General features: G+C 42.4%; 2 long non-coding RNA genes and 1 pseudogene across 4 annotated transcripts; all 3 read right to left on the bottom strand.

Moving 5' to 3' along the window:
- Window positions 1-5,071: 5,071 nt before the first annotated feature.
- Window positions 5,072-9,878, bottom strand: LOC103638282 (uncharacterized). The gene is made up of 7 exons (XR_002749215.1): window positions 9,486-9,878; window positions 9,116-9,202; window positions 8,939-9,021; window positions 7,336-8,426; window positions 7,116-7,178; window positions 6,688-6,741; window positions 5,072-5,548 (listed from the first exon to the last, which is right to left on the bottom strand). It is a non-coding gene; the product is annotated as an uncharacterized lncRNA (long non-coding RNA).
- Window positions 9,879-10,773: 895 nt separating this feature from the next.
- On the bottom strand, window positions 10,774-11,438 carry LOC109942507 (40S ribosomal protein S24 pseudogene; annotated as a pseudogene). Its single transcript, NR_164646.1, has 2 exons — window positions 11,082-11,438; window positions 10,774-10,989 (listed from the first exon to the last, which is right to left on the bottom strand). The product of NR_164646.1 is annotated as a 40S ribosomal protein S24 pseudogene (transcript).
- Window positions 11,439-12,327: 889 nt separating this feature from the next.
- On the bottom strand, window positions 12,328-15,603 carry LOC103638280 (uncharacterized). Of its 2 annotated transcripts, XR_002265067.1 has the most exons (5): window positions 15,303-15,603; window positions 14,175-15,041; window positions 13,703-14,107; window positions 13,231-13,387; window positions 12,328-13,135 (listed from the first exon to the last, which is right to left on the bottom strand). It is a non-coding gene; the product is annotated as an uncharacterized lncRNA (long non-coding RNA). The 2 variants fall into 2 exon arrangements; XR_002265066.1 differs by having other exon boundaries at window positions 13,231-14,107.
- Between the last annotated feature and the right edge of the window lie 4,698 nt (window positions 15,604-20,301).

The raw sequence follows: 20,301 nt of genomic DNA, 5'->3' as shown, positions 1-20,301 counted from the left end.
TCGTCGACCGAGGGCAATTGTGACTTGAGAGTCAGGAACTTGCGGTAGTACTCCCGTAGGGTTTCCTTCTCTTGTTGTTTGCAGAGTGATAGCTCGGCCAAAGCATCAGTATCGGGTCAGTATCCTTGGAAGTTGAGTAGAAACTTGTCTCAGAGTCCTTTCCAGGAGTCGATGGACAATGGAGGCAACCTGGTGTACCAGGTTAAGGCTGGACCCTCGAGGGCGATGATAAAAGACTTGGCCATTGTGGCGTCGTCCCCTCCGAATGATGCGACGGTGACTTTGTAGCTCATGATGTATTGTGCCGGGTCTGTGTTGTCGTTGTACTTGGGGTAGGTCCCTGCCCTGAAGTTGGCGGGCCACGGTGACACTTGGAGTTGCGGAGCCAGGGGGCTTCACTCATCAAGGTAATTGATGCCTTGGAAAGCTGAGGCGTGCGGGATGAAGGGCGCGCGCTGGGGTATGAATAAGTCTCCGGCTGGCGCGCGATGTTGGAGGGGCGGGCCGTGTTGCAGATCATGGTGGCCTTCGCTCTACATGAGCGCAATCTCTTGGTCGAGTTCCCGGGCTCTCTGCTCCTCGTCTCATATCATCTGGCGCACCTTGGCTTGCGCGGTGACATGTTGGTGCTTGGCCTCAAGGATGTCTCTCTATTTTTGGAGGTTGCGGTTCTTGATACGCAGGGCCCATAGCTATAGCTATTCTTCGGCTGAGATGCTGATGACTTTGCCATCCTCTGTTGTGTCTTCGCCTTCTGCTGGAGCGAAGCCTAGGGGTGGTGCTTGTGGTAGTCCTCCGGAGCTGCAGGTGCGTAGGGTGCCTTCAGGAGTGGGGTGTTCGTGGTGCTATCTCTTGCTGAGATCTTCGTCTTCGTAGGCTTCTTGGGGGTGTTATCTGCGAGGGATTTTCCTTTTTTCTCGACTAGTAGCGCTGCCTTCGCTGCTTCGTCGACGGATGGGGCTGCCTTCGAACTAGCTCTCGGGTGCCATCGCGGGTGGTTTGTTCGTAGCACGAACGGTGGGCGCCAAATGTTGGAACTTGCTCTCCTAGGCAAGTGGATCCAACGGGGAAGTGGAAAGAGTGCAAGCAAAGTTTAACGTGGGATGACATTTGCTCTGTTAATCTGGCCTCTCAAGGGCACTACACGGGGGTATTTATAGGTACTCGAGTGTCCAACGTCCCAAGGCAAGGACGTTTATGCCCTCGGGTACCCGGACTATCCCCAGAATATTCCCATAAAGGAGGGTTACAGACCGTCATTACAGAAAAGCTATTACAGATTAGGCCTGTAACACGCTTGTCCACGCGGGGCCGTTACAGTGGGCCGAATTCCATGTGGGCCTCCGGGCGAGATGAGGACGCGGGACTAACAGACTTCGTCGGAGTCTAGCCTTCGTCTTGCAATGGGGAGGACGAAGGGCAACCGTGCCGATCATCTCTCCTTCGTTGGTGTAGCAAGGCGACGAAGGCTTCACGCGAAGGGTAGCGCCTTTGCCTTTGCCCCAACATACTAAGCGCCCTCCTGAGGATAAAAAAATTCCTTTCCACTTACTAAGTCTTTTCTCGAAACTATCAATGACACATCACCACTCACTATTTCTGAAATTGTGATGTGTCATAGGAATCCTGAGGTATGTAACAGGCATTGAACTAGTACCACATTCAAAAAGATGTGAATAATGAGCTTCACATTCCTTAGGCAATCCATAACAGAATAGTTCACTTTTATGAAAATTAATTTTTAGACCTGACATTAACTCGAATGCCGTCAAAAGTAATTTCACATTATGAGCATGTTCCAAGTTGTGATCCATAAAAACAATTGTGTTATCTTCATATAGGAGAATGGATAAACCTCCATGTACCAAATGGGGCACTACCCCTGCAAATTGACCCGACTCTTAGGCTCTCAAAAATAGAATCACCAACATATCCGCAATGATATTCAAGAGTATCGACGAGAGGGGATCACCCCATCGCAGACCTTTGTGGGTACTAAAAACGGACTTACATCATCCTGATCCTTTACCCCGACGTGGCCTCTCGAGATTATAGTTTGAATCCAAGCGCACCATTTAGGTGAGGAACCATTCAAATGCATTGCTTGCTGGAGGAAGTCACATTTAACTTTATCATATCCTTTCTCAAAGTATAATTTAAAATAATGCCTCCTAATTTCTTTATATGAAGCTCATGCATAGTCTCATGAAGCACAATAACCCCTTCAAGAATATTTCGTCCAAGCTTAAAACTTGTTTATGAAGGTTTCATAATCATGTCTGTGACCATACTGATTCCACTCGTGGGAATTTTAGTAATTAACTTAAAACTTACATTTAGCAAACAAATTGGTCGGTAATCTTGAATTTTGGTAGCATTACACTTCTTAGGAATTAATATAATGATCCCAAAGCTTAGACTATGAACCAGGAGAATCCGTGAATAGAGCAATCAAATCATTTTTTACGACTTCCCAGAATGCTTGATAAAACTTAGCTAGGAAACCATCAGGACTAGGGGCTTTATTATGATCCATATGAAAAACAGCTTCAAGAATTTTACCTAAAGCGAAGGGTGCAATTAATATTTCATTTTCAATATTGGACACCTGGTGGATATCATGAGTAAACGATTCATCCATTTCTATCGCATTTTGTCCAGATATCCCAAGAAGACCTTTGTAATAATTAGTAATATGACGTTTGAGCCCCTCTTCTTCAATATAGACCCCATTATCATCTTCGAGGCTATATATTCTATGTCTACAATATTTACCATTTGCCACCAATTGAAAATATTTTGTGTTATCATCACCCTTAAGCAGGTGTTTCACTTTTGATCGCTGGAACAGAAGAATTTCCTCGTCTCTCAAAATGGTAGCAAGTTTGTCCTTAATGCAATGTTTCATAGCTAACTCATTAGGCGATAAACGATTAATTTCTGCCTTTTTATCTAATTGCATATCAATGAATTGATCTATTGACATGTCCCATATTTCTATTTTTTTGTCTTCAAGTTCTAGATTTCTCTCTTATTCTGATTTCTGTAGACACATTTGATGCAGATTTCTGTTTTCAAATTTTTCCTATACCATGTTCCAATAGCACTAATATTTTAGTTTAATTAAAAAGGATCTAGCTTAGCATGAGTGAAAAGATATTAAGTTAGTTAAAAACAATCTGACTTAGCAAGAGTGAAAATACATGTGAGTCATTTATATGACTTCTACAGTTGCAACAAGTGGTATGTAGCATGTATAAAATAGCTATATGAAACTTTCATGAATTATGAAATTTTTAAGCAGCATGACTTGTGAGGAGTGATTTTTCTGTTTCAATGCAAGGGAGCACCACGACAGGTGGTGCGCGGGCGCAGGGATGGACACGAAGGCAACTGGGTTTGCCCTGACGTGAGGTTCGTTTCCATTATCTTGTTCATGGATTTTCTGTTGGACTAGATTCAAGATTCGTTGAATCGTGTTATTCTGTATTGGCATGCAAAAATTCTGGCGTGTAGACTCGACTCAAGTAAAACTATTTCGAGATGTTCTTTGCAGTGTTTGGGTGATTGAATCATTATGCTTTTGGATTATGATTTGCATGTGGCATGCAGACTGTTACTATTCTGGATTGACCAATATCATTCACATTCCTTTTTCCTCCATCTTTTATGTCCTGTAGTTACACGAGAACACCTTGATCATGCTAAAGAAGCAACCAAATCTGTAGTTTTGATCAACTTGGAATCAAGAGTACAATGTTCTTGCTCCTGGTCAAATCCTAATTGTATGACCTATTTCCCTAAAGTGTTCTTTACAATACATACTTTTCCTCTTTGGTAATCTATAGCATCTAAAGATAAAGACAAGTTCTGACTTATGGGGAAAGGTATGAGAGTCTTGCGAGTCGTATTCTCTACAATACATACTTTTACAGTACATACTTTTCCTCTTTTGATGACTTATTCCTATCGTCTTCTCTATAATTGATATAACTCTTGCAACATCTAAGTCTCGAGGGATCCAACTATTGATTGGTGTAGCCTTCTTCTGTAACTAAAATTGACATAATTCTTGCAGCAGCTAAGTCTCGAGGGATCCAACTAAATACAGTTGCTTACAACTCAGGCATCAGAAGTTATTTAAGTTTGGGAGATTATAAGAAAGCTTTGGTGTTGTACACGTCAATGAGGGTAGGCAATGTGAAACTAGATGCTATGACTTACAATATACTCTTTAGTGGATCTTGTAAATTGGGAAGGTATGTCGAGTCTCTGCAATTTTTTTGAAGACATGATGGAACTAAATATTCATTTGACCAAGGAAGTCTACTCGTCCGTGATTTGCTCATATGTCAAACATGGTAGTGTTGCTAGATTATCTCTATGGTTCACTGTAAAGAATTAGTATTCTAACAATGGCTTTAATTCATAGCAAACTAACTGAAGCAGCATCTACTTTTAATTCAGTGTGAAACTGGTTGCTTCTCTGATGTGTTGAGATAGACGACATTAATTAAACCTATAGTGATGATGGTAGGAGTCTTTGGATGATAAAATATTTCAGTAGTTTTAAATTATTATTTAATCACGTGTTCCATATGGATCATAACTCATAGGGGAGCTAGAGGAGACCATGTGACCTATTCAAAGGGATGGAAAATAATGGCACGCAACTAGATGCTATATTGTCTATTCATCCCTCATGGAAGCATTGAATAAGGGTGGTAAACCTGAAAGGGTCCTTCAGTTGATGGAGCTCATGAAGCAAAAACAAATTCAATTGAACCAAAAGGCGTATTTTAAAATAATATCTTCATGCACCATGTATGTTTATCCACTGTTTTAAGTTACTAGGTGAACGCCCATGCATTGCTATGGAGTGAACGTATTATGATAAAATATATTAAAATTAACATAATAAGACAAGCATCGAATTAATTGGGCTAGTGCCAGTTTGAGAATCCCACAGAATAAGATAAGCATCATCACCCACACTACAAAATTCTTGTGCACTTCATTCCCCAAAAAAACAATATAGGGTACTAATATAAATAAAAATGAAAATAAGGCATCTGTCAACATATACCTTTATGGAGAAGACCACTGATCCTAGTTTAATTGACAATAACATCATTAAACAAATAGTGTTTTAACAACGAACATCTAAAGATTGGAGTATATATCTGCGTATGTGTGTCCATTGTATGTTCTATTTGGATAGAAAAGGCATTTGACACAAACATGGAACTAAACAAAAGGAATGCATGCACTAACTTCTCATGTTGCTCTCTTCATGTCCGTCTCCAAGGAGAAGCCTTGCACCTTCGTCAAAGTGAGATTGTCTCAACCCGCACAAAATACAAGCCCCATTATAGTTAAGTGTGAAAGAGAAATAACCAGAACCACACAGGGTGAATTTAGTCCTCTAACCTCCATGGTGAGGAAGAGCTTGACAAAATTCTGAGTGAGGAGCCCAAGGGACTTCTCCTTCACATATGTCAGTTTTCTACAGAAATTCATATAAATTTGGGCCAAGCTTCTCACAGACCTGTTCATTCATTGAAATTTATTGATTGATTTGACCCCAATGTCTAGTTGACAAGTTGGGGAAAATTCTAAAAATCATGCATTATAATTACAATACAAATATGGCTATGATAATCAAACCAATTCCGTATTTGAACACAACTGCAAAAAACACATGAGCATGTAACTTCCCACCATTACAGCAGCAACAAAGTTTTTTAAGAAATCACACAATTTAATGGACATAACTTATTTCTTTGTTTTCATAATGGCGACAAGTAAATGTACATCTTATTGTTTGCCTGCAAAACTTAATAAGTTTAACCAATTACTAAGCTAATCAATCACACACAAGTAGTCAAGCACAATTGTGCCAGAAGAGTGAATCTACAATGAACATTAACAATAGAAGCATAAACGACTTTGAAGGTAAAAACAACAGTAATTGTGCAAATAACATACTGGTTCATGTATCCATTAAGTCCAAGATTATATCACACAAATATATAGAGCAGTCTCAAGTTGCTACCCAAAAGTTTGGAAAACTAGCAGTAGTTATGCAAATTATCAAGCTAACATCAAGGGCATTGTTTACCTTGTTCTAAAATGTTGTTTTGGCATATTGCAATCAAACTACATTCTTTTTATCAACTATTGATGTTCCTTGAACCAGATTTAGCTAGCTGGTCTACAAGGACATGGATTAATTAACCTACAGACTTCAGTTTTTCCCTGATATACACTCAATTATTGTTCATCTAGATTTACATATATTGGTGAAAAAATCCCATGAATAACACATGGAGATGTCTAATGGGTTAGGTAAGATTGTGTAGCTTTGAAAGATTTGGCAATTGGCACAACCCACAACAAAGTAAAAATTCACTTTCCAAAACCACTATATGCATCTGCAACAACTCCCAATGTAAGTTGAAGGAAAGACCAAGAAAAAAGCTATATGACATCATTACTGCAACCCTCAAGCAAGTGGAAATTTCATGAGATTGCACTATAGTCCCAAGCAGAAAACTCATGATTTTATGGACAATTGTTGGAGGCTAATAGTGATTAACGATCATATAAGCCACTATAATAATGACCTACATTATAGGACCACAAGTAATATATGGACTCATGAAGAACAATAACCGACAAACTTACTTGATTCAAAGAATCATGTGGATTCTCACACTCTGCTGCCACAAAAACAAACACCTACAAGCATGCAACAAAAGCAAAGTTAAGCAACAATCTTTTAAAGTTTCGCTTGAACAACACAATAAAAAAGGTTCATAAGAGATTCAGTTGCACTGATGTATCAAGATACACTAAAATTTTCTAATGAAAAATCATTTTGCAAACTGAGAATACTCTAATACAGTTATCCGAAACTTAGGTTCAAATTCTCATTCGCTTAAAGACCCGAACATTAACGAGAGGTACTTCCTCTGCTCGGGGATTCCTTACTTTTCAGTGTTGACCTTGTACATAAAGATAAAATCATATTTTATTGTGCAGTAAAAATTAGTGGAAACTAGGAACGGCGACCATGAAGGAAATGGTCTGAAGTACCAGAAATACATGTTTACCTATTTTGTGTCCCACGTGAAAAGATGTGGAAGGTCAGCCAAAATGTTCAGCGTCATGCTAACCTGAAGACAAGACAACAATTAATGGTTACGAATTCGAGGCACATATCTTAAACAAGTAGCCTAATTTAATTATCCATGCAATTTTGTGCCACACACAATGCTTTAGAAATCTGAATTGTAGATACATTATGCAAAGAATATTTCAGAAAAAATTTACATGTATAGTTGTGCCCCCAAAGATGATACTATAGACAATTTTGAACCCTCTTCTATCCTTAAGCAACCCTTCATTCAGGAATGACAGGTCATCGAGTCCTTCAACATGAACAAACCTTTGATAGTTCATCACCAAATATACAAACTATTGTAGCACCATTCCAAATAACAGTTCATCACACCAAAAATGGATGATTTAGACAGTTCAAATTATAATCATGCTAAACTAACGGTTTTAGGAACATTGATGCCTTGTCCCTCTTCTGTAGTCTATATGGAAAACTAGCGGGTTTAGACAGTTCAAATAAACCATACATGTCGCATAAACAAAACTAACACATAGTATGTCTAAAAATGGCATATGCATCTTGAATTCTACACCTCACATAGTTAAAGTTGATGTGGTAAAGAAAAAAAGTAAACCTATCAGTTTCAAAAAATTAGATACTCCCTCATGTTTTGCATATATGATGTTGGAAAAACACATCATATAGTTGAAAATCAAGAGAGTAATAACAGATAGAATGCAACTATTTTATTATTGATTCAATGATTATATGTAGTTATTGTGTGTTTGACAAAAGAGAGGTTGTAGTTACAATTGCTGGAATCATTTTTTCATCTGTTCAAGCAATGAACATTACTTGAACCATTGAATTGAAATGGCTCCTGTGTCACTCACAGATCTGTTCCTAAATAGTTTTTTAAGGTTTGAACCTTGGTTATGATATGGGCATAATTATCACTACGCAGTCATGCTACAGAAATCTAAGATTTAAGAATGCATGTTTTTGATTTGTGGACTATGGCAAATATCTATTGCACATGAAAATTGATTGTGTTCTAAAATACCCAAAATGAACTAGTACATGCTAAAAAGGACTCATGATCATGAGGAATATATAGATAAACTTATTTTCATATCTAATTTCTTACAATAATGGATTTTAAGTTTGTTCTAGAGTAAATAAAGGACAAGTGTTTTCATACCTTTCGACCAGCAAAACATTCTATAAATTCACTTATGTGCCTTTTCAATGCTAGGAGCTCCAATGCTCGCTTGAAACAATCAGAGTCTATCCCAATGGGAAACTAAAGATTTGAGCCAAGTGAATGAAAAGAATCATTAACTCATTTCACAAATATGTTTTGGATAGCTCATAAATAATCAACATGAGAAAGAAATGTGCATAAGGAATTATCAATGGAATGGAAATATGGTTACAATACAATTTAAATACATGTCCAACATATCCCTGTTTAATGAAAATGCAAAAAAAAAGTTTGATCAAATGTTTCTAGCTTTCCCAACGTTCCAACTTTCATGAAGAGACAAAGCATTCCATGTTTAATCAAATGTTTAACTTAAAAAATTTGGGATACCATTCCTCTGGTAGACAAATGTTAATTAAGAGACATAACATAAGGTAAACAGTATTAGCAGGAGGACTAAGCACATGGTCACATTGGGTTAGTATAATACTAAACCTTGCTGGCTTTACGTGCACAGATAGCAATCAGGATGGAGTAAAATAACCAGTCAACATATGAGAGTGGTAATAAAAATAGTACATGTGACAAAGCAACACAACCTAGAGGCATACCAGCGTGATGGTCGCTCGGTGAACCATCCTGAAAACACGGTGGCATGGCACTTGACCTCAGACTCGGGTGTCATGGCTCTCGCCTTGAACAGTTCAAATATGTAAATCATACAAAGTTAGCAAGGAACACAAAAAGGAGTATTACATTGGCACTTTATTAACTGGAAAATAAGTTACCTTGTGATAGAATTTAGCCTCAAATTTACCAACACGACAGTCTATCATAGTCACATTCATTGCATCCTGACCACCTCCTAGAACCACCTACAAACAAATATTTTATATATGACCACTTATTTTTTGTCACTTGTACAAATAATCTCGCTTACATTATTTGAAAACACCAGAAGCTGAACAAACACTCTTGATTGTTATTGGCGCTTACAAGAACAGAACAATAAAGAAAATTGAAACATGTGCCCTTAAAGACCACATGAGCATGAGCCGACACAACACTAAACCAGTCATACGAGAACATTATTTGTAAACAAAAAAAGCACTTGCTCGAGATTCTAGAATACTTTTAAAACCTCTAATATCCAAATACCTCATTGTCATCTAGTTGCATATGTTCAAAAACAACTTGAGCTAAATATGCATCTTCTCGATCAAGTACCGCTGGTCCTGCAGTGGTTAACAACTGAATAAATAACTGGCAAAAATTCCAAACCAACGAGTAAAATATAAATATCATTCAAGCTTTTGGTCCCTATTTGAAACAGAAAATACTTACAAAATTTGGTGATTAGTTTGGCAACCTGCGAGTTGGTCAAACATTTTCAAGAAAAAACTACTTTAGGTGGGTGGGACATTTGCAAGAAAAAACTATTATTGCAGGTGGGTGGGACATTTGCAAAAAAATAAACTACAAGTATAGGTGTGTGGGGCATTTGAATGGAAACAAACTGGATTGCCTCTATTGATCTACCTGAAACACACATCTAAGTTACAATAGATCGATACAAACATTAAATAAATGTGAATCATTTTAACTGATACGTAGCTCATACTTACATTCTTTTTGAACGAAGAGGGTAAAAAGCCTGAAAGAAAGATAAAGGATAAACCATTAATGTGACTTATAAGAAGCTGGCCTAGCTCTTTGTTGATTATCGAATTGCGTGCATCAAGATGTATGTTGGGGTGGAACCTAAAACATATACAAATGTACATGGTGTTTGCAAACCATGCTAGTTGTGCCATCAGAACTTGCAGGTAGCAGTTTGATTCATTAGTATGTCATATGATTCACCATCAAAACAAGGAAACCGTAAACCGATTGGTTACAATACAATTCATCAATATAGGATGCCCATATTATATTGGTACTGCCCCCACGAACAGAGGATGTGTTTCCTAGCCTATATGACATAAGAGCCGAGCCTAACAATAAACTAATATGCATGCTTAACATATTTAGCTGGAAGAAACTATCATCAACAATAATAACAAGCATACCAAAGCGGTAAGCACGCTGCATAGGCAGACAAAATGGTGAAAATTTCGTGAATGACCCTCGAAGAAGAATCTGAACTTACCATGGCTTAGTGGGGTGCAAATCCATTGACTTGAACCTCTTCCGCCACTGAGCGAACTTGCGCTAATCACCACCATAGAAAAAAAATCAAATCAAAATCCCTAGTGCATATCAATGTGAAACACTAAAACAATTTATAGAAAAAGAAGTGCTAGTCATGACCAATCTCTAGTTTCACAGGTGCAATGAAGCTCCCAGAAAAAACAAAGTGACAAAACAACAAGGTTTACTTAAGACCAAGTAAAACAACAGTAGCATATATGATGCCAGCGGTACTAAATCTTAATCAGACATTTTACTACCGAACTATCAAAACATTGTATCTGCATGCAACAGAAGGAAGGGCTAGACGACAACATACCCTCATGAGGCAGTATTTGGGCTCGAACTTCTTGGAGTAGAGGTTGTCGTAGATGAGGCCAGAGCCAGTGGAACTGGTGCGGAACTTGAAGACAAAGATGGTGTTGGGGTCCTTCACCTTGTACATCTTGGCAAGCCTCTCCTTCAACTCCGCCTACAAAAAGCGAACAAAAAGAACATCCCTGAGATCTAGGCCAAACGTTGGAGTAAAGATTTGAGACCGGGGCGGCATGACCGAGATCTCACCTTGGAGACATTGGCATGGTCGAGGTGGATCACCTCAAGCACCTACAAGATAGAGGGAGGAGAGGCAGAGATTTGCGCCTCAATGGTGTACCACCCCAGTTCTTGGAGGTGGTCGCACGACGTCGCGGGCGACTGAGGTGAGGGGCTGACACCGGGATGGAGCGCGAGGGGGAGTTCGACCCCGCCGCACACCAAAAACCATGCACTGCCTGGCCATCGCCTCCAAGATCGGCCGCATCGGCTGGATGCCTTGCTTCATCGAACAGCTAGTCGTTGGATAGATCTCTTGTGTCGGGGATGACAGGCGGGTGGGGTGGAGAGAGGCGTGGCGGGCGGATCCTCGTGTGAGCGACCGTGACGGCGGTGCGTGGGCGTCAGTTGCTGAGAGTCGTGTGGAGGGTGAGGACTACGGCGGGGGCGTTGAGAGGTAGGGTCAGGGGTAGCGGACGCGAGAGGGGACAAATGGGCCTCATATGGTAACCAAATAACTCAGCCCACACAAGCTACTGTCGTTGTCACTGCGGTGTAAATAATATACCATACCAGCCAACCAAACATTGTAGTACCAGGTTATAAACCTTCCCAGTTCAGAGGAAGCAGTCGTGTTCATGTGTTGTGTCCACTCATGGCATTTTTTGCGTGAGCGGACGTGAAGCTGCGTGCGGAGTGTCCAAATTAGAGGTTGTCGCATGGGCCGACGTGCGCAGTGTGTAGAATGGGCGATAGGAATGGAAGATGGGAATTGAAATGGCGTGCGGACTATGGAGTTTGCACATTGGGAATGGGCGATGGGACTGGAGGTGAAGTTTGCACGATGGGAATGGGCATCGGGAATGGAGGCCGAGATGTTGGGCCTGAACAGCTGAAGAAGGGCGTGCATCAGGGAATGGTTTCCACGATGTTGAAACAGTGTTCACTCTCCACTATTATGTTGAATTGTTAAATGTATTTACATGTCGTTGGAGTGTCATAATGTTCGGTTGTACTACATATTTGGGTGTGGCTAACTTTCACTACTGTTATGTACATAATATTGTGTGGTTGAACTTTTAAATTACCACTAGGTATGTGCCCGTGCGTTGCAACGGTGAACAAACTACTTTCTACAAAATATTAGTGCACAAAGATTAAAAACGAAAGCACATATATTATCAACCTCAACATCTCACTGAAAAATATTCAAATTTAAAATTCCTTGCAATTTCGAAACTCCTTATGTCACTACAAAAAATGTTTATTCATCCAAGCTGTATAATTTCATCATCAGCTTCAAACACCTGTTAACTTAGAGTGCTCCAATACGCTTAGGCCCAATTACAAAGTTACATATACCAAAATAAAACTCGACAAGGAAAATTATCTACTACCCTAGAATAAATTTTGAATAGTTGGCGCCTAGCAGGTAACATAGAGTGCTCCAATACTCTTAGGCCCTTTCACTTGAAACATTGAGGGGAAAATAGCTATGAAGTATGGCCCTTTAACCTGAAACATTAGGCTAAAAATAGCTATCACAACACAAATGCTGGTAAAAGTAAATATCTCTACCTCTACTAATATTGAAGGGAATAACATTTCTTCTGCTCATGCACAACATTGGCGTCTACTGCACCGGTGCCAGGCCATTACCAAATACTAAGTTGGACATGTGCATTTGGCTGCTTCTTTGAGTAAGGCTATGGATAGTAGTCACATATTACTTATTTCCTATCTATGGTTTACATGTTTTGATCCTATTAGTAGTAAGTCTATTCTCTATACGTCTGAAAAAGGATAATCAATATTTGAGCTATATGTTGTTATGACAAAACTAATAGATAAAATACTTGAAATGTCAATCTATATAAAACACCACATAATTTAATGAATCATAAAATGATAATACATTGCATTGAATGATAGTTTACTAAAAATGCAAGATAAAAATTTGAACATATCTCTTTGGGTGGGTCGTAATATATACCATTGTATGGTATTTTATCTGGAACCTGCACAGAAAACTTGATGCAGGAAAGAATGGAACCCTTCACACCAGATGGTGTATCCATTTGTATCTAGAAATAATTGGGAGAAAAAAAAAAGAAATCCCTTTAGCAGACACAATCGAACGAATGCTTTCACTCCCAAATTAACCAATCAGAAAATCTACCTTTACACGTGCGTTGCTACGGCGTCTTTATATAACATAGGTAAACCTGTTATGGGGGTGGGGGCAACCTGCTTTTCCATCTCTTTGGTGGTAGAGAATAGATGAAAGTTGATGTCATACTTCTGCAGAAATAAGGTCGTAATGGAAGGTTTCCTGACTGCAACAATTGAGATACCAAAAAATAGGGGTTACAAAAATTAGACAATTATAGAACCTAAAAAGTAAAAACTTTGCTGATAGACATGAGATATAATTTACTCCCTCCAATGTTATTCGTGGTTTAGGACAATGACACAGTCTCCAGAATATGGCTTTGACCAAAGACTTTTGTTAAAATACAAATGAACTCTTTATACATTTATATTTTTATGAATGTACTTTTTAAGACAAATTGGTGCATGTAAATATTAGGTTTTAAACTAAATAACAAAACAGTTATTTGTAGTCAAAAATTTATAAGTTTGACTTAAACCTCGTCCAAAACGACAAATAATAGGACACCAGAGGGAGTAGTAATCTTGTTACGAGGTAGTACCTATGATGAGCCAACAAGTTAAAATTAGATATGAGGATGCAACAACTTAAAAATAGATAATACCTGACATTCTCAGTTTTTGCGGTAAACGTACCTGTTATCCTTGGAGCAACAATGACTGGGGAAAAACAGTGATGAATGTGCTTTGTTTCCGTGCGGCATATTGGCATGTGTAATTAAAAAGGAGAAAAAAATGGCAACTACACATTCATGCTATTTAGTTGCTGAACGAAATATTGATCCATACTTGGAAGTTGCAAGGTTGTACCTCATTGGTGCAGATCAAGTGTCCTCGAACATTTGCTAGCCTTGAAGCCATTCATGTTTGGTACTATGTTTTATCTACATAAAAAATTGTTGAAGAAATTTCAAGAATTTATGTAATTAATGAAGAAAGAAAGCATCATACATGATTCTGTGTTGTTGTCTCCTTGAGAATCTGTAGCAAAGTATCTATCTCCTGCCAACAGCGTCACATAATGTTTTTGCTCAAGAAGTCCATGCAAGCAAGAGTATTTAACATAAGTACTTGATGCTTGACTCATTAATAAAATCTAGATTCATAATCATGATGCTTGACTGTAACAACTAATATGCTAGTTATCAATTTATCAAGCATAAAGTTAGAATGATTTTTTGGTGCTTTGCCCTGCAACATAGGAATCCCAAGTTAATGAATATTTAGAATGAAACCCTTAATTGTGTAACTGTCTTGAGCAATCAGCTAGGTCTTATGGGTTAGGTCAGTAATAATGAATATTTCTAGCCATTGTAAACAAACAACAAATAAGTATTTTAGACTGATAATAAAATTCAAAAGATTGACTTGAGGCACATTGACAAAATGAAATTATTTTTCACAACCCAGCAGTAGCATGTGTGATAAGGCATGGTCTTGGGAAAAAATAAATCATTGTGTGGCATAAAAAATGAAACATAGGTCAATATTTTCCATAAGATTGGCTAAAGGCTTCATTGTATAATCAAGACAGAAAGTGTATAGCCACCTAATGTCTACAAACTATAAAGAAGAAACTGTTTTGGATGCATTTTTTAGAACAACAACACATCATTGTGAGGTTAGGATCTTCTTGATCCTAGTGGCTAAGATGTTCCAAAAAAGACATTAGATATGTAAATAGTATCTGTAAGCAATGTATATCATTAAAATTAAAAATAACGATATAAATTAGTAGGGAATATGTACCAAGACAGCTTAGCTCAGAAGAAGATATTGAAGTCTCATATGTCTTTTCACAGCATTTGTTATGAAACCCTATACATTGCAATCACCTTAATGAGACGATGACAGAAGAAAATGAGTACGACTGCGTTTGTCGAATATTTCATCAGTCTCTCATCCATTTAGAAATCATGATTACCAAGCAATATTTTCACTAAAGAGTATTTCGACATACACAAGGTGAGCATACCAGCAACTCTCAGCCAACAAAACCCAAAGAATTTGCTCCTATTTCCATTTGTGATGTCATAACTGATGCAATATTTGGTGGGAATAGGAGAAAATTTAGGTTACCTTGATGGGGAGAACGGTGCCTCGTTGGATCGCTCGCCCGCGCGGACCTAGAGGTGGACGCGGGTGGAGAGGAATTAGGGTGACCGCTTGAGCATCTCCACGAGCTGCTTCCTCCCGGTGGTGAGGAGCTGCCGGTGGAAGCCGGTGGTGAGGAGCTGCTTCCTGGCACAACGCTCGACGACGCCCTTGTCATACTCCCCCATGGTGGTGTAGACCTCAGCGAATCGGCGCATGTAGGGAGAGGAGATCTAGCGGACCTTCCATTGACGGCGCGAGCGCGGGAGGAGGTGAGGTGGCGGACCTTCCACCGCATGTGGGGAGAGATCTCCCCAGATAGCAGCATGTGGGGCGAGGAGGAGGTGGCGGACGCAAGGCGAGGAGGATAGCCATCGACGGCGCGGGCGTGGGATGGCCGGGCAGCGATTGCGGTAGCGAGCGGTAGAGAGCGGGGATAGCGCTAGAGGGCGGGGATTACGGGAGACGCTGATGATGTCAGGTGGGGCAGGGTGGGGGCGTGGCGTGCTTCACCAAAAAAAAGGTGGACGCCCACTCTACTATCTTATAGAGTAGTAGAGTTTGGACATACACAAGGTGAGCACACCAGCAACTCTCAACCGACAAAACCCAAAGAATTTGCTCCTATTTCCATGTGCGATGTAGTAACCGATGCAATATTTGGTGGGAATAGGAGAAAATCTAGGTTACCTTGATGGGGAGACCGGTGCCTCGTTGGATCGCTCGCCCGCTCGGACCTAGAGGTGGACGCAGGTGGAGAGGAAGTAGGGTGACCGCTTGAGCATCTCCACGAGCTGCTTCCTGCCGGTGGTGAGGAGCTGCCGGTGGAAGCCGGTGGTGAGGAGCTGCTTCCTGGCACAACGCTCGACGACGCCCTTGTCGTCCTCCCCCATGGTGGCGTAGACCTCAGCGAATCGGCGCATGAAGGACGAGGAGATCTGGCGGACCTTCCATTGACGGCGCGGGTGCGGGAGGGAGGTGAGGTGGCGGACCTTCCGCCACATGTGGGGAGAGATCTCCCCAGATATCAGCATGCGGGGCGAGGAGGAGGTGGTGGACGCGAGGCGAGGAGGATAGCTATCGACGGCGCGGGCGTGGGATGGCCGGGCTGGGATTGCAGTAGCGAGCGGTACAGAGCGGGGATAGCGGGAGACGCTGATGATGTCAGGCGGGGCGGGGCGGGGGCATGGCGTGCTTCACCAAAAAAGGTGGACGCCCACTCTACTATCTTATAGAGTAGTAGAGATTTGTATTTTATTGTGTTACCATTTGGGATGTATCTACCTGCTTCTTGTTTTGGTGTCACCTCGCCAAATATATACTGCTCGGCCACTATAGTGCAGGTTCGGTTCGGTTATTAAAGGATAGAAATTTTAAAAATACTAAGAATTTAAAAATATAAAATATAATTGTGTTTGGATAAGTGTTTCATTTAAACGATGTCTATCTATATGATACGAAAAAACCGTAGCAACGCACAGGCAACTAACTAGTGAACAAATATAAACACAAAACCACATTAGCCTACACACAAAACCACCACAAATATAAACACAAAACCACCGGCCGGCAGGATGGGACCGCCACCCACGGGAGGGATGGGGCCGCGATGAGCGTCGGGATCGGGATCGAGCAACAGGCAAACGTCTTCTCGTGGCGGCTGCATGTGGTGATGTGGTAACGTTTTCTCTTAGATGGACTTCGTGGCGGGTGTGATGAACTGAGATGTGCCTTTGTAAATAAATAAAAAACCAAACACAATAAAAAATAGATCCAGATCTAGTCTAGTTGGTTAAGTCCCTAACTTCTAAGCCATATAAGTTCAATGTTCAAACCATGATTTTTTTTCTTTCTATATATTTTTTCTTTTCTACAATTTATGCAATCAATGTGTTTTTCTTTTCTACGGTTCCATTTTCTTTTCTACAATTTATTCGGCCAATCTTTTAATTGTTTTATTTTAGTACCTAACATCTACAGATCAGGCTATAAGGATCGATTGGGAACCCTACCTCTATAGCGACCGGCCATTAGTCCCCAACGACCTCTATAATGACCCACCATTGGTTTAGCGACCAACTGTCGGTCCACAACTTTTAGCAACCAACAGTTCGTACCTAATAAGGGTCGCTAAAACTCAACCATGATGCAGTATGAACCATTCACCAAGTCTCTTGGTGAACCTCTTGAAAACTATCGCGAGCATTAACCCCTCGACATTTCAACCATAAAGAGCACCAATAGTGTCGGGGCAGTAATTAGGGACACCCTAATTACTCCCCTAACAAACGCACTCAGAGGAATAAAGGACGGAACTCCCGAATGGTGACAAAAGAACCACCGATAATAAAACAAGACGTCCCCCAAGGGTGTCCCACCTCGAGTAGGGCCCCACCTTGCCTGAGGACGACACCACTCGCTCTGCTTTGCCCGAAGACGCCTCAGCCCAGTGCGTCTCACCTGAGCCGACCTCAAGCGAAGGACAAGGGCACTCGAAAACAGGCGAGGGACAGGTGCATTTAATGTGTGCGCCAACCCGCGTTGTGGTAGCAAAACACAGTAGCCGACAAGACAACGATCACGTCCAGCACAACAGTATGATTACGCCTACATCACAGTGCGCGCACACTGCCTGACGCCCTCCGATGGGACGCCTAAAGCGACAAGCCGAGCAAACTAGCCTTCAGGCGCAACCACTCTGCCTTGCCCCGACCCCGGGCTTAGTTTCCGGGAAAATTCTCTATCTTGCCTGAGCTCAGCCTCGGCCACCGACTGCCGCGAATCCTGCAGACAGCCACTCTGCCCGACTGTAGCGCATGGCTCGGCCAGCGCCTCGGGAAGACTTCTGCATCAACCAAATAGGGACTCTGATCTCAATGAGCGCTGCAGAGAATCTCGACGTCATCACACGACAGGATGATGACGCACCCTGTAAGCAGCCTTTGGCCCATACCCCGACGCTGTTTACAACCACTATAGCATGGGCGGCCTCTCCCTCGGGGGCTCGGGCGTATGGACAACCCCTCGGCCCCGGGATTCTACGTAGATTCATCGGGCGCGAATCTGCTACATGGATCACCGTCACATCAGACGCCAGGGCATCTCTCCTTCGAATACAAGACTCAACTTCACTGTAGACGCTCCCCTTGGTGTATAAATAGGGTAGTGTTCTCTCCATGGGACAGGAGGACACACGTAGACGAGTTCTTGCTTTCTCACTCTATCTTAGATATTGGCACTTGCCTCAATCATCTCTAGGGACTTGGGGACTTCCCCTCTCCTACTATGTTTGTAAACCCCTACTACAGGCACCATGGTGTGAGTAATATAAGCCCCATGCCCTCTACTGGAAGTAGGGCCTCGAGAAGCCCGAACCAGGATAATCGCTTGTGTCATCTCGCACACCATCTAGAGCCGGCCACGCGGCACATTACTGGTTGATTAAGGACCCACGGTCCAAACACCGACAATTGGCGCGCTAGGTAGGGGGTAGTCGTGTGAAACGTCCCTAATAATCGCCAGCGCTTTAGATGGCAGATTCTCACCACCCACTCATGCTCGGGATGATGATCAGGTTCAGGAGTCTTGAGTTCATGTCTCTCAGCATCGAGTACGACTTGGTACTCCTCCCGCCTGCCCCTCTAGAGGATCAAAGCTCTCGCCACCACCCTTCTCGTTGCAGGAGGCAAAGACGGAGTAACCAGAATCGTGCCCCACGGGGCACTCTGTGCGCAGAAGATGCCACCGGGAATGATGACAGCATTGAGTCTCTCTCAAGGGACTTGGCCAGCATCAACATTTCACCTCGAGCGCCTGCGCCAACATTCCTGGCACCGCCTGCTCCAATGGGGGAATCACCATTCCCCCACGGTGTCGAGCAAGGTGTCTCAGCGGCACCTGCCCTCCCACCCACGGGTCGGGAGGAGCCGGATGCTCCTTGGAGAGACATGGTAGGAGAAGAAGGAGAACCATCTATGTTCAACCCCATCCCCTTCCAACCATGTTATGACACCAGCTACGATGCTCAGATGTATGCCGGGCTACCATTCCCCTCCAGGTGCTTGGACTCCAAGGAAGAAGATGGCCCAAACTACGCCTTGGATTTCTCCGGGCTGAGGGACCCTGAGTCCATGGTGCAGTTCCTATACACATGTGATGGGATGCTCTTCGAAAGCTCGAAGGGTTACAGCTCCGGTGATGAAGGCTATGATCCGACTCGGGAGTGCTTCTACGTCGACTCAGGGCTCCCCGAGGAAGGAGATCACCTTGGCATGCCATAAGAGGGCGACCAACCTCCATCGCACAACCCAGACGGGACCCAGACCCCACCGGGGAGCCATGAGGCTCACCTCGAGCAACTCCGGGAGTTGCACGACAAGCTTGTGGAAGAACAGCAACGCCTGCAGCAACTGCGATAGGCTTTGGAGGGAGAGGACGTGGGCAAAGCCCTCGACAGAGGTGCATGGGCGAAGGCTTTGGAGGAAGACGTCGACTCTACCGAGCCCCCGCCCTCAACCGAGTGAGCCAAATCCTAGCAGCGGCTGCGCTCCTACTCTGCACCATGTTGGAGCCCTCCACCACCGAGGGACACTTCATCCACGACGAACTTCTGGGGCTTCTAGAATGCGCTACGGTCCAGTAGGCCGAGAGTTTGGCCTCTTGGCTCTAGGGACCCGCTTCGAGCCTCCAGCCAGGGCCCTCTCGCTTCGAGAAGGAAGCCTCGGTGCATTCTGCGCATACCATGCAGAGGGCACCCACGATGCATGACTGTCTCCGAGACAATCGCCAACCACATGCGGTCCATGACCGTCTTGGTGGACACACCTGGCAGCGTGAAACATTTGGCTACCAGCCTTAGCGAGGCAGACGCTACGATAGCTAGGAGGACTGAAGTCCTTCTCCTAAGCCACCAGGCCCCCAAGTCTTCAGCAAGGCCATCCACAGGGCACCATTCCCGCCTCAGTTCTAGGCCCTGGCTACTATC

Source organism: Zea mays, chromosome 9 (assembly GCF_902167145.1).
Source record: "Zea mays cultivar B73 chromosome 9, Zm-B73-REFERENCE-NAM-5.0, whole genome shotgun sequence".
NCBI classification, from domain to species: Eukaryota; Viridiplantae; Streptophyta; class Magnoliopsida; order Poales; family Poaceae; genus Zea; species Zea mays.
The sequence above is the reverse complement of the archived record's forward strand: the minus strand, read 5'-3'. Positions and strand labels throughout refer to the sequence as shown.